This window comes from Rhynchophorus ferrugineus, unplaced genomic scaffold (assembly GCF_030347505.1).
Source record: "Rhynchophorus ferrugineus isolate W39M unplaced genomic scaffold, kcgeb_rfMv2 rfM11, whole genome shotgun sequence".
In the NCBI taxonomy this organism is placed as follows: domain Eukaryota; kingdom Metazoa; phylum Arthropoda; class Insecta; order Coleoptera; family Curculionidae; genus Rhynchophorus; species Rhynchophorus ferrugineus.
In genome coordinates this window covers 20,230,149-20,243,429 of record NW_027472590.1, presented here as the reverse complement: position 1 = coordinate 20,243,429, position 13,281 = coordinate 20,230,149, and the positions used below count along the sequence as shown (strand labels likewise).

General features: G+C 30.6%; 1 protein-coding gene across 4 annotated transcripts in view; it reads right to left on the bottom strand.

Moving 5' to 3' along the window:
• The window catches only part of Liprin-beta (liprin-beta 1), a 144,401-nt gene that overhangs the window by 115,397 nt on the left and 15,723 nt on the right, over positions 1-13,281 (bottom strand). For 3 of the 4 annotated variants that reach the window (XM_076417367.1, XM_076417372.1, XM_076417371.1), the window contains exon 1: positions 8,299-8,646. The exons of the other annotated variant lie outside the window; for it this stretch is intronic. The gene's annotated coding sequence lies outside the window, so the exon portion shown is untranslated. Of the gene's footprint in view, positions 1-8,298; positions 8,647-13,281 lie in introns of those variants that run through there. 4 annotated transcript variants of the gene reach the window in all.

The window sequence follows — 13,281 nt, the reverse complement described above, 5'->3', positions numbered from 1 at the left end:
TTAGTTCCACCACCACATCCACTACGCTCATTAGTTTTGAGATAGGAAATAATTCAAAAATATAGCAGTGGTTTCCAAATGACGTCGTATGGCGCAAAGCATATTGACAGTTTCTTGCACACTTTTAAGGTATTATACGATACAATATCTTAAACAATTTCACTTACTAGGAGCGTTGTTATCTCTATCAGAGGAACTACAATCGATTCTTCATCAGAACGACTTACTCAAATTGTTCAAAACAGCATTGGATCGGATGCCATCTGACAATCATAATATCGTTATCAGACCTCACAAAGCACTTGCCGGTGAGCACGCTAGTAGGTTTAATTCACCGACAATCGACGAAGTGGCTATTCTTATTATCGGTAAAAAATTGTAATATAGATATAGGTGATACGAAGTTTACCGGATCACCTAATTCCATTATAAAAAATTAGGCTTTTCATCACCGTCGGCTTTTTAACATTACCTTCTTAATATGCGAATAATGAATGAATTTTCTACATTTTATTGTCAATAAAAAATAAGCAATAAAAACGTTATTTAAATAACTAATATCACATAACTTGAAATGATTATAAGATTTTTAATTAAGGGGGTATTCTAGTCTAGAAATTTTATTTTTCGAAGATTAATCCTTTAAAAATACGCCCTTAACAGGACTTTTCAACAGTTAAATTATTTTCGGAGATAGCTAACATTAGCGACGCGCTATCCAAACTGCAGCCTCTAAAAATGAAACGTTAGACTTGTTTTTTTTTTCGAAAAATGTAGTTTCGAGACGGTTGACATGATATATCAAGTTCTACTAAACCGATTTACATGAAATTCGGTGTAAGCCTTCGCTATAACTTTATAAATAAAAATATTTCTCGTTTTTAGAACGGCCGTAACTTTTTTTTGACTTTTTACTTTGTATATTATAGCAGCACTTAACCAGAATAATTTTATGTTTTTTTTTAATTCGCTTGAAAAAAGACCTAAAAATAATATCTCCTGAATAGAAAACTTCTATTTTGTTCAAGTCAAAAAAGAGATGCAATGCTGTCTAGTGCGTCCGGACATGTATCAGCCTATAAAATTCACTGGCTGGCAAACTCTGAAACAGTTTGCGTCTCTAATAATTTACATCGTACAGAAACTGAACAGATTGATATGAGGTGTGAGAACGAATTAGCACAATTAACATGCAGATCCAGAAGCAAGCACTGTATGGATATGTGGAAGGAAGTATTGTCTACAGTATATCCCTTAATCTGGATGAACTCTTGACAAATGATGAAACCGTGAATAAATGTTAGATACGTTGGAAATTAACAATTTAGTTGGCTTGAACAGTGATACAGAACTTGACAGTGGCTAAATGAAACTTTCGTCATGTGGGATTATAATCTAATGCTGACATTTACCAATAAAGGAGGTGATGAGAGTGGAAACAACTAGAGGTGAGTATATAATTACTGTAGGAAAACTGTAGAAAATCGTATTGTAGAATGTGAAATATTTGTGTACATAGATGTGTCCAGAAAATACACTTTGTTTGCTTTGATATATTTCAAATCGCTGCTTAATACATGTGATTACTCTGATTGAAAATGTTGAAGCTAATCGATAGTCAGAGTCAGAAACAGTTTGCGTCTCTAATAATTTACTTCGTACAGAAACTGAACAGATATGAGGTGTGAGAAAGCATTACCACAATCAACATGCAGATCCAGAAGCAAGATCTGTATGGATATGTGGAAGGAAGTATTGTCTACAGTACTTCCCTTATTCTGGATGAACTCTTTGACAAATGATGAAACCGTGAACAAGTATTAGATATGTTGGAAATTAATACAGAACTTGACAGTGGCTAAATGAAACTTTCGTCAGATGGGTTATAATCTAGTGCTGACATTTACCAAGAGAGGAGGTGATGAGAGTGGAAACAACTAGAGGTGAGTATATAATTAATGTAGGAAAACTGTAGAAAATCGTATTGTAGAATGTGAAATATTTGTGTACATAGATGTGTCCAGAAAATACTCTTTGTTTGCTTTGATATATTTCAAATCGCTGCTTAATACATGTGATTACTCTGATTGAAAATATTGAAGCTAATCGATAGTCAGAAACAGTTTGCGTCTCTAATAATTTACTTCGTACAGAAACTGAACAGATATGAGGTGTGAGAAAGCATTACCACAATCAACATGCAGATCCAGAAGCAAGATCTGTATGGATATGTGGAAGGAAGTATTGTCTACAGTACTTCCCTTATTCTGGATGAACTCTTTGACAAATGATGAAACCGTGAACAAGTGTTAGATATGTTGGAAATTAATACAGAACTTGACAGTGGCTAAATGAAACTTTCGTCATGTGGGTTATAATCCAGTGCTGACATTTACCAAGAGAGGAGGTGATGAGAGTGGAAACAACTAGAGGTGAGTATATAATTACTGTAGGAAAACTGTAGAAAATCGTATTGTAGAATGTGAAATATTTGTGTACATAGATGTGTCCAGAAAATACTCTTTGTTTGCTTTGATATATTTCAAATCGCTGCTTAATACATGTGATTACTCTGATTGAAAATATTGAAGCTAATCGATAGTCAGAAACAGTTTGCGTCTCTAATAATTTACTTCGTACAGAAACTGAACAGATTGATATGAGGAATGATATGATTGTGTGAGAAAGCATTACCACAATTAACATGTAGATCCAGAAGCAAGAACTGTATGGATATGTGGAAGGAAGTATTGTCTACAGTACTTCCCTTATTCTGGATGAACTCTTGACAAATGATGAAACCGTGAACAAGTGTTAGATATGTTGGAAATTAATACAGAACTTGACAGTGGCTAAATGAAACTTTCGTCATGTGGGTTATAATCTAGTGCTGACATTTAACAAGAGAGGAGGTGATGAGAGTGGAAACAACTCGAGGTGAGTATATAATTAATGTAGGTAAACTGTAGAAAATCGTATTGTAGAATGTGAAAAATGTGTGTACATAGATATGTCCAGAAAATACATGAGCATTTCGTTAGAATGTATGAGTGAAGAATGCACGCCAACTGTTTGGGGCATATGGTAAATGTATTAGGAAGAATGCAGTGATTAAATTTAATTTTATCAAGGAAAATATACACAGGTAGTTATAGAAGAAACTAGGAAGAAATACAGCGATATCAAAATGACTTGACATGGAAACACAGTGGTATGGAAAAGAGTTTTGTATAAATATAATAAACAACTCTAACCTGCAAACCATGGTGGCTGTATAATTAACCGTAGTTTAAATCCTTGGATAATATACACATTAGACCTATGATAATATTAAAATACATTATATTTGATAACATTATATTTGTTTTATTATTTAATTTACGTTACTTATGAACATGAACTGAGCTCAGAAATTGATGCGGTAACATTGCGACATATTAACGTTATTAATGACGCCAGTATACTGCTCTACTGAATATGCTACATTCTTGATAATATTTATAAAAGTACAAAAAGGCGTATATAACTATAAGAACGACAGAACTAAAAAATAAATAAGATAATTAAACCCAAAATTAACATTGTTTTTTTAGTATATATATAAATCATTAAAAAGTTATAACGTCTAAATAAATTACAGAAGCTCCAAAACAGCATATTTTTAATTCGATTGATATCAGCTGACTCTAATGATTCATCTGACAGTTCTATTTCGTTTCGTCTTTTAAAACGGCACAAGCCCCGATACACCAGGTCGATGACCTCCACGCTATCAGACTATTAATTCTCTTCTACATTTTCTGATCACTTTTAGTTTCATTTCTTATATGGATGGTAATCTTTATAATACTATATGCCGATAATATTATATATAATAAATAAGTTTACTTTAGTTTTGGTTAATTTAAAGCGTTTATGGTTGTAATTCTCGTATTTTGAACATCTGCGCAGTCTTAATAATAGGTAAAAATATCTCTGCGGGAAACTGTGTAACACGCATATGGTCAACAGCCACCCTTACGAACAGTTATTTAAGCCATATGTTAATAGATGATAATGCAATTGTCTAAAATATCAAGCGGCGTCCCTTTTCAAATGACGAACACGGGAAAACCATTTATATTTAATTAATTTCAGCACTAATTTTAAATTGTATCAAACTACCACCTACTAATGGCGTTAATATCGGCAACATTATGTTGGGGTTATCGATTAAGGATAAATAAACATAATTTTCATATTTCTAACTACATGTTCCAGCTATTATATATAAATTATGTTATATAATATGCCCGTGTGTATGTAATTGAGCCCCTATAAACTTTTAGACTAATTTTGAAGAAATGTTGTGTGTGTGTATTTATGAGGATTCGAGAATGACTGCCTAAAATAAAAATTTAACTGGAATATATCCATCAGAGTGATATTTCCATGACAATCATATTATATTGATATATTATTTGAAATATTAAAAGTAAAACGTACTGCCTTCGACAGATTACTTAAGCTGAACTTAATTCCCATAATTTAATTTTTTAATAATTTATTTATTTAATAATTTATTTAGTTATATTAGTGAGATTTCGTACACATACAGGTTAATAATAACTTAGAGAGTTAGTTATATTTATTTTTTCTTTATTTATTAAAATGCCACGTCTGCGATAAGGAATAAAATATTTTTTGGCACCGACTTCAAAGTGATTGGATGTTAGTAGTTAAAATAATATTGTAAATAGATAAATAGGTTTAGATAGGTATTAAGCTAAATTGCGTATATATAATAGAATATAAAATACGTGTAGTAGATAGGTTAAATAAGGCTTTTATTGATTTTTATTTAGTTATTACAACGATTATTATGTATATATTTTATTTTAAAGTTTCTTTTTTGTGTTAAAAATCTAAGTTTGATTATTATTTAATTTTTAGTGAGCTCCTTATTTATTTTTTGTAGTCGGTTCAATTTTTCTGTTAAAAATATTTTATTTTTCTCTTTTTAGTGTTAGATATTTACTCAATAAATTACGCAGTTACTTTATTTAATATTAAAATGGGTGAGTCAAGTAAAGGTGCAGCCCGTATGGGGAAAAATAGGGATAAAAAAACAATGATTGAAAATAAGGAGTGCTTCAGGCCCCGGGGTCAGCTACCTAGCCAAGGTGATTTGACAGATTGATGTTCTAACTAAACTGGAACAAAAAATATTTTCCGCGCCGAGAATCGAACCCGCGACCTCCGATTGAGAGCTAAACGTTTTAACAGTTACACTATAGAAACAATAGTTATAGTGCTTTAAAAGCAAATTGAATGGCTTTTGTACTGAAAGACTTCCGATTTTCCGTCAGCTCACCAATAACACTATACACAAACATCTGATTATTTTAGATAAAAAATATGTGAAAATTGTGTACGTGCCTTAAAATTTCCTTCCCTCCAACAAATCTTGACTTGGTTTCAATGGTCGACGTACACATAATGTTAATATTTATTAAATAGAACAATAGAAGAATACTTGACGGATAATTTTAATGTAAGAGACCGTTAAACACGTGTAAATGAAACTTAAGAGCAACACAATGAACGACTTCGAGTTAATAGACTGAGACAATGACAGCTACCTTATGTTCGAATATGTCACCGAAATAGAGTATTTGCCACATGCATAAGTCATCGTCTGCAATATGGAAAAAATGTAAACACTGTCATGCATTTAAATACAAAGGTGAATTACAAAGGCCGGTCTTTCCAGCGCATCAAAAAGTTTCAATTCCATTATTAAATAAACCAATGAAAGAAGAATGAACCATGAAATATAAACACTATTGCAGTCGGGGCCACATCTCAGTAGTATACCAACAAATTGGTTCTTTGATTTCAATGTCTGATGTCTTAAAGTGTATTTAACCACGTAAAGGTTCGTTCTGGGGACTATCTACACAATATCTATCACTATCACAAGCAACGTAGACGGAGCAACTGATATCGACAGCACTACCGCATATATTCTTTCATCATCATATACTGGTAGTCCGCGTCATATGCGAGAATATATTCAAGACTTTTGTGCACCACCAGATCTGATCATAACATTTACGTGCTATCCTCGGATGCATTTAGTTTTTTTTCTACACGTGCGTTCAAACAATAATTAAAATTGTTTATAAATTTGATTACACATCACTCGATATGAAAAATGAGGTGTGAATGGGACATCTGTCAGGTCCACTTGTTACACTTTATAATGTTGCATAAAAAGAGCACAAATAAAATATTATATATACAACACTCTATAAATAATACGTATATAAGGAATAGAAGCAGATTTACAATAAAACATATTGTTTCAATAAGTAACGTAAGTTTTGTTTCTCTAAAATAAAAATAAAAAAGCTTTCGACACATTTATCATATATAAACAATTTTAAAATCTTTTCGTTTTACGCAATATTTATCTTGCTATTTTTTAGCCGAAAATAGCTTTTTCGATTTACAAAAAAAACCTAAACACAGTGCTGAGGACATTTAATGCTGTTTTTAAATTGATAAATAAACAGCGGATGGCTTTGATTTGTTTTAACAAGAATCATATTTTTATTCAAATAAAAACCCAAAATGTTTATATATAAGAAATATATATATATTTATAATAAAGCAACATTGACTAACTCCAATAAAACTTTTGTTAGGAAACAAATCCATAACTAATAGCATACATGCCTCAGCAGGATTCAAACAGAGGGAAATCACATAGAACTCCGACTGATGATGATTTTATGGTGTTTCTAGTTTTAAATTCAATTATACATATTATCTTACTTTTTATATTGAAATAACAGTTTTCAATCTTTTTTAACTATTTTAATTCTCATCTATTGAAAAATATTGAAAACTATCAAGCCTATAAATTAATTTTAAACAATTTAGAATAGACGATGTGGACTATATATTAAATCGCATTCGGTACATTTTGTAACCAACTTGGTGTTCAAGCTTCACTTTTCAGTTTCATCGGTTTCAGTCATTACGTCGAAGTGTGAACAACATTTTTTTCGGTATGTTGAAAATTACTGAATTTGTACCGAGCAAATCGCATTTACAGGATATTTTACTTTTTTACTGTTTCATCGATTTCAATATCTGAATACTGATTTTGACGTATTAAGTGAAGATTCTGACACCACAGGCAAAGAGCGTTCTGGACAGACAAAATATTTTAAGTGGACGATTTCAAAGCATTACTCGATGATGATTCGTTTAAAACACGAGAAGAATATGCAAGAAACTATTTCCGATCTCTTGAAGAATAGGGGAATGAATGAAAAGTTTGGATATTTTGTACCATACGAATTGATGCCAAGGACACTGAACGAATCATATTGCTTCGACAACAAAACCGGAAAGGTTTCTTGCATCGTATCGTTACTGGTAATGAAAAGTGGATCTATTACGATAATCCAAAGCGAAAGAAATCATGGGGTCCCCTTAGTGATACATCAAGATCAACGGCAAAGCCTAATATCCATGGCTCCAAACTAATGCTCTATATTTGGTGGAATCAGCTGATTTGGTGTATTTGGTGATGTTAAAATCTAATGAAACTCTCAATGGCGATCCGCCACAATTCATGACAATGTTATTCTACAGCATGACAACGCTCGACCGCATATTGTCTTGATACAAAATCGGTGAAAACAATTTGAAACAATAAAATGGGAAGTGCTACCCCAACCGCCGTATTCCCCAGAGCTTGCTCCTTCTTATTGCTACTTGTTCCGATATACGAGTCATGCCTTGTTTCTTCACTTCTTATGAAGGTGTCAAATAGGTCTATTCGTTCTTTCGAAATGGAATTTGTAAATTACCTGAAAGATGTGGGAAAATAGAGGCTATCAATGTGTTCATTCTTATGAAATACGTTGTAATCATTTTTCATAATAAAGATTTGAATTTAAAAAATCCTTCAAAACTCATTTATAAATTAATTTATAATTCCTATTGAAAACGATATGCTTCTAAGCTAGAACTATTTAAGCAGATGCTAAAAACAAGCTGGTTGATAGATTATCTTGCAGAAAATATGTTATTAAATTATATATAGCGATTAATTTATTACGCCTTAAACTACAAAGAAAATATTAATAATCACTGCAGGAATTGTTCAATTGTGAAAAAATGGCAATCATTTTTTTTTAATGTAATAAAGTACGGCAATTTAATAAGTGAACAAAAGATATTCTACATCATTGTTTACATATTTTAATATGTATTGTACAGTAAGATAAAATGAAAACTTACGGTTAATCAACTTCACCAAACTACATGCAATAATATTACACCACTTTTGATCGAACTACTAGACATAACAAACATGTGTATCCCATGTTACGTCAGACTTTGGTAACTATATAAACAAAACGCGAAGAATGCACGACACAATACAAGTAATTTTAACTTTATTTATCTTATCAGGTGCTATTTCGAGAACTACCCTCGCCTAATGAACGTCGAGATAACGCACGACTATCTAAAAAGCATCGGAAACACTGCACGTATAGCACCAAAGGTCCTTATGCCCGTACTGGTTAAGAATATTTACGGCACTCAAAGCTAGGAAGCAGACATTGGCGACAGTTAACGACGACTGAGAGCTGAAAATAAACCCAATTTAGTTTAATTCGGGCGGAGGGAATGTTCGCATCATCACGTCCAAACCACTAAAACATTTTTATATACTGTTTATAGACAATGATCTCGATGTTGTCCGGCATTTGAAGTGGCTCGGTTCGAATTTTCACAACCAACTGGTGTTGTAAACTTTATTTAATGGAGATATTTTTTTTGTTTTATTGTGCATATTTTATATGCCTAAAGTGAAATTTTCTTTGATAAAATAATTAATTCATTTCTTAATTCAAAAACAAGTGTTTTTCTAAAGTTTTAATATGACTAAACGTCAACGGTCACAATTAGCCTTGAGAACTAACGACTGTTTAGTAATTTAATATTTTTACTATCGACAGTTTCATTCTATTTTCCATTAATAACTTTTGTTCGAAGAGATTCAGTCGTGACTAAGAATGCATATCATTATTTTTGTTGACCGATATTTTTCCATATTTAAATAAATTTAATTTAGATAAAAAATTTCAATTAACCTTTTAAATTAAAATTAAAAAAAAAACAGATTTCCGATATGTCTTTATATATTATCGATATATTTTCTAAATATCAAAGAAATATTTTTAAAGATACAAATATTTTAAGACATCTCAACACAAAGGTTTGATATTCGCTTTACAAATCCCTAGGTTTTAGTATCGAACTTGTTCCGGTCCAATCGTACTTTTCACAAAATATTTTTAACAAAAAAATTTAACCGACTTCAAAAAATAAATAAGGAACTAACTAAAAATTAAAAAATAATGAAACTTAGATTTTTAACACAAAAAAAACATTTTAAAATAAAATACGTAATAATCGTTGTAATAACTAAATAAAAAAAACAAAAACCTTATTTAACCTATGCATTATACGTATTTTATATTCTACTATATACACTCAATTTAGCTTAATACTTACCTAAATATATTCAGGACATAAGTCACTACGAAGCAACAAATTAGATTTGTTTAATTTAAATTTTTGTCACAAAATTATATTACCTTTTTGTAATTTTTGGGCTCGGTATCGACTTCAGACTGATCATTTGGTAGTAGATAAAATAATATTGTAAGTAGCTAAATAGGCTTAAGCAGGTATTAAGGTAAATGGTGTGTATATAGTAGAATATAAATTACATGTAGTAGATAGGTTAAAAGGTTTCTGTTTATTTCTATTTAGTTATAAAAACGATTATTATGTACATATCTTATTTTAAAACGTTTTTTTTTTATGTTAAAAATCTAAGTTTGATCATTTTTTTAGATTTTTAGTGAGTTCCTTCTGTATTTTTTGAAGTCGGTTCAATTTTTTTGTTAAAAATATTTTATTTTTCTCTTTTTAGTGTTAGATAGTTACTCAATAATTTACGCAGTTATTTTATTTAATGTTACAATGGCTAGGCCAAGTAAAGGTGCATATGAAGAAAAAAAGGGATAAAAAACCAATGATTGAAAATAAGGAGCGCTTCAGTCCCCGGCGTGCGCTACCTAGACTAGGTGATTTGACAAATATTCTAATTAAACTAGAACAACAAAGACTAATTTTCCATTCCGGTAATCGAACCCGCGACCTCCGGCTAGTAGCTAAACGTTTTAAAAATTACACCATAGAAGCAATTGTCTACAATATTTCTCCGACATCTTATATGCTATACTTAGTGCTTAAAAGCAAACTGAGTGGCTTTTGCACCGAACGACTCGATTTTCCGTCATATCAGCTCAGCAATAACATTATACACAAGTATCTTATTATTTTAGATAAAAAATATGTGAAAAATTTATAAGTGCCTTTGAAGTTTAAGCGTTTCCCTCGGTTTCCTCCTCTTCCCCGCATCACATCCTTACTTGGTTCCAATGAGACCCCCTCAGAAGCGCACTCTTTCGAACAAAAAAAGAATTCTGAAAATCGGTGCATAATGGACGGAGAGATCGGCGAACATATATAAATAATATATAAAAAAATATATATAGCCGAACACAGACGTTTCTCCTTTTTCGAAGTTTTCGAGACAAAAAATACCGACCGATACCAAAATATCGACCAAAAAAGTACCGGAGAAAAATGTCGATAATTCTTCTTAAAACACTCGATACTTCTTCACTCTAATCTTCATTTTCCTCGCAAAATTTTATTGATGATCGAGGGAGAGAAATTTCAAAACAACAAATAACATTAATTCTAACTTTAACATTATTCTAACGTTAATGCTTATTAGAACTAATGCGCTGTGTATAATATTGTTAATGTGTTAACGACCAAGTCATCTAAAATGGCGCTAATATTATCAATAAGATTTGTTATAATAGAAATGCTAACACATATATTTAGTGATTCTTTAGTACAGTACTTTTGTTTAGTCACACTTTAGGTAGTACTTTTCGCCTGAACCTACATTTTATGCTACTGATTTGAAAAATTATATTGTTTTTCAATTTGGTAAGGTGGATATTAGTATCACTATTTTCATGATGAAGGAATGGCTTGTAAAATATAAATTAAGTCTTGAAAATACAATGTTAAAGAATTAACTATTTCTATCCATAACTATTATCATTAATACTATTATTATATATAATATATCTATTATTATAAAATTGTTACTCGGTAAATATGACTGAAATTGTGCTTTATAATTGTGATTTATGTAATTTACTGTTGTTTTGAAATAGGCTTCAAAAAAAGATACGTAGTAGATCAGATGGCTGTACAATATGGCCACAGAGTATTACAGCTTCCTCCCTACTACAAAGGATATGGTCGAGAAGAATGTACAAACATATGGAAAACTCTGTGTGAACTCCATCAGTTACAGGGAAGAAGAAATTGACAAAGTGTTAGATAGATTGGAAATTAGCAATTAGTGATTAACTGGAACAGTCACTCAGAAGTAGCAGTGACTAATGAAACGTTCGGTATGTGAACTTATGATACAATGGAAAACGCATAAGAGTTAATGAAGTGATTTATTAGATGATATCGAACAAATGTATAGACTTTTACAATGTACACAAGTAGTGATTAAATAATAATATGAGGAAATACAGTGATATCAAAATGAGTTTATAAGGCCAATATAGTTTGTAAAGGCAAATATATATAGTATAGTGGTATTGTGGCAAAGGTAAAATGGAAATACAGCGACAAAGGAAAAACTAATGAAAGTTAAATACAATACTTAGATATACAATTGTTAATTGGGATACCATTACATAAAAATATGTGCCTAGAACTGTACCTCATATAACAAAACAACCGTACACTACAAACAATAGTTTTGGGTGTAGAAGGAGTGTATTTGAAGTCTATAATTTATATAATTTTAAAATAAATTATATTTGATAACCTTATTTTTGTTATATACTCGGATATGCTATACATTCGAGTGGGTATGAATATAAACAATTTATTTTATATTATCTGTAACAACAATTCAGTAATCTTCAAACGCGGCGTTTCATGAACCAAAAGTACATACTATTTAAATAAATATAAATATACATATATCGAGGCATAAAACTCAGGGAAGGGGAATCCCTTAAGATCAATTTCAGTTACCTTAATTGAAGATATAGACATATAACAACACCAATTCTAATTATGGAATAAACAAAGTAATTGAAATGCTTGGTCGGTTTATTGAGGCCACCCCGTATTAGGTAATGTATCAATACGTTTATTTAATTAATACCGTTTATTTATTTATTAGCGATGGGAACTATCGACTGAAAACAACTATCGAGTATTAAGTAATTGATAACTTTTTACTATCGACTGTTTCAGTCGACTTCTTTTAGTTGATTAGTTTCAGTCGACTATTTCTTAATAGTTACTAGCTGACTACCCTTAATTTTCAAAGTGATGTGCCGAATTTATGCTTATACGTAAACATATGTTTTAATGTTAATGTTTGTAATATGGTTGCAAAAACAAGGTATATTAACATAACAGCCTATAAGAACTCTAACTTTCAATATTATTTATTACTGTAATATGGTAAAAACAACAAATTTTTTAGTGACAAACAATAAAATACTTTTGACTGTATGTATCTAATTTGGGATATTATTGGGTCTCCCTTCGATTAACTTTTCAATGCTCCAAGTCTCTCGACGTTTAATGAAATCTTTTGAATGTTAAACTTCTTTCCTTTCATTGAAGTTAATACAGATAATAATTTTAAGCCAATCCTATTTAACAATAAAGAAAACTATTACTTTATTTAAAAAGCGTGCGATAGTTAAAAGATTGACTGAGAATATACGATAAAAATTATTCCCTTCGTCTTTATAACAAAATCAATATATGCGATTAAAATTTTTAAAAAATATAAGATATATATTTCCTTTTCCTTCCCAAAATTAGTACGAAAAGGAGTACGTACATCTCCGTCTTTCTTGTATAGAAAAAAACAAAAAACCTTTGTAAGCCCACGTTCGAATGAAATAGAAGTAATCCAATTATAATTATATTATATTTTTGGGATCATTATTCTATTTTTTTGTGTAAATATGTAAATGTCAAAGTAATACTAAAGTATAAAATGAATTTTACATTTTATTTTACACTTAAAATTAGTTAAAATGAAGGAATCTCTACAGCACAAAGATCCAAGAAATT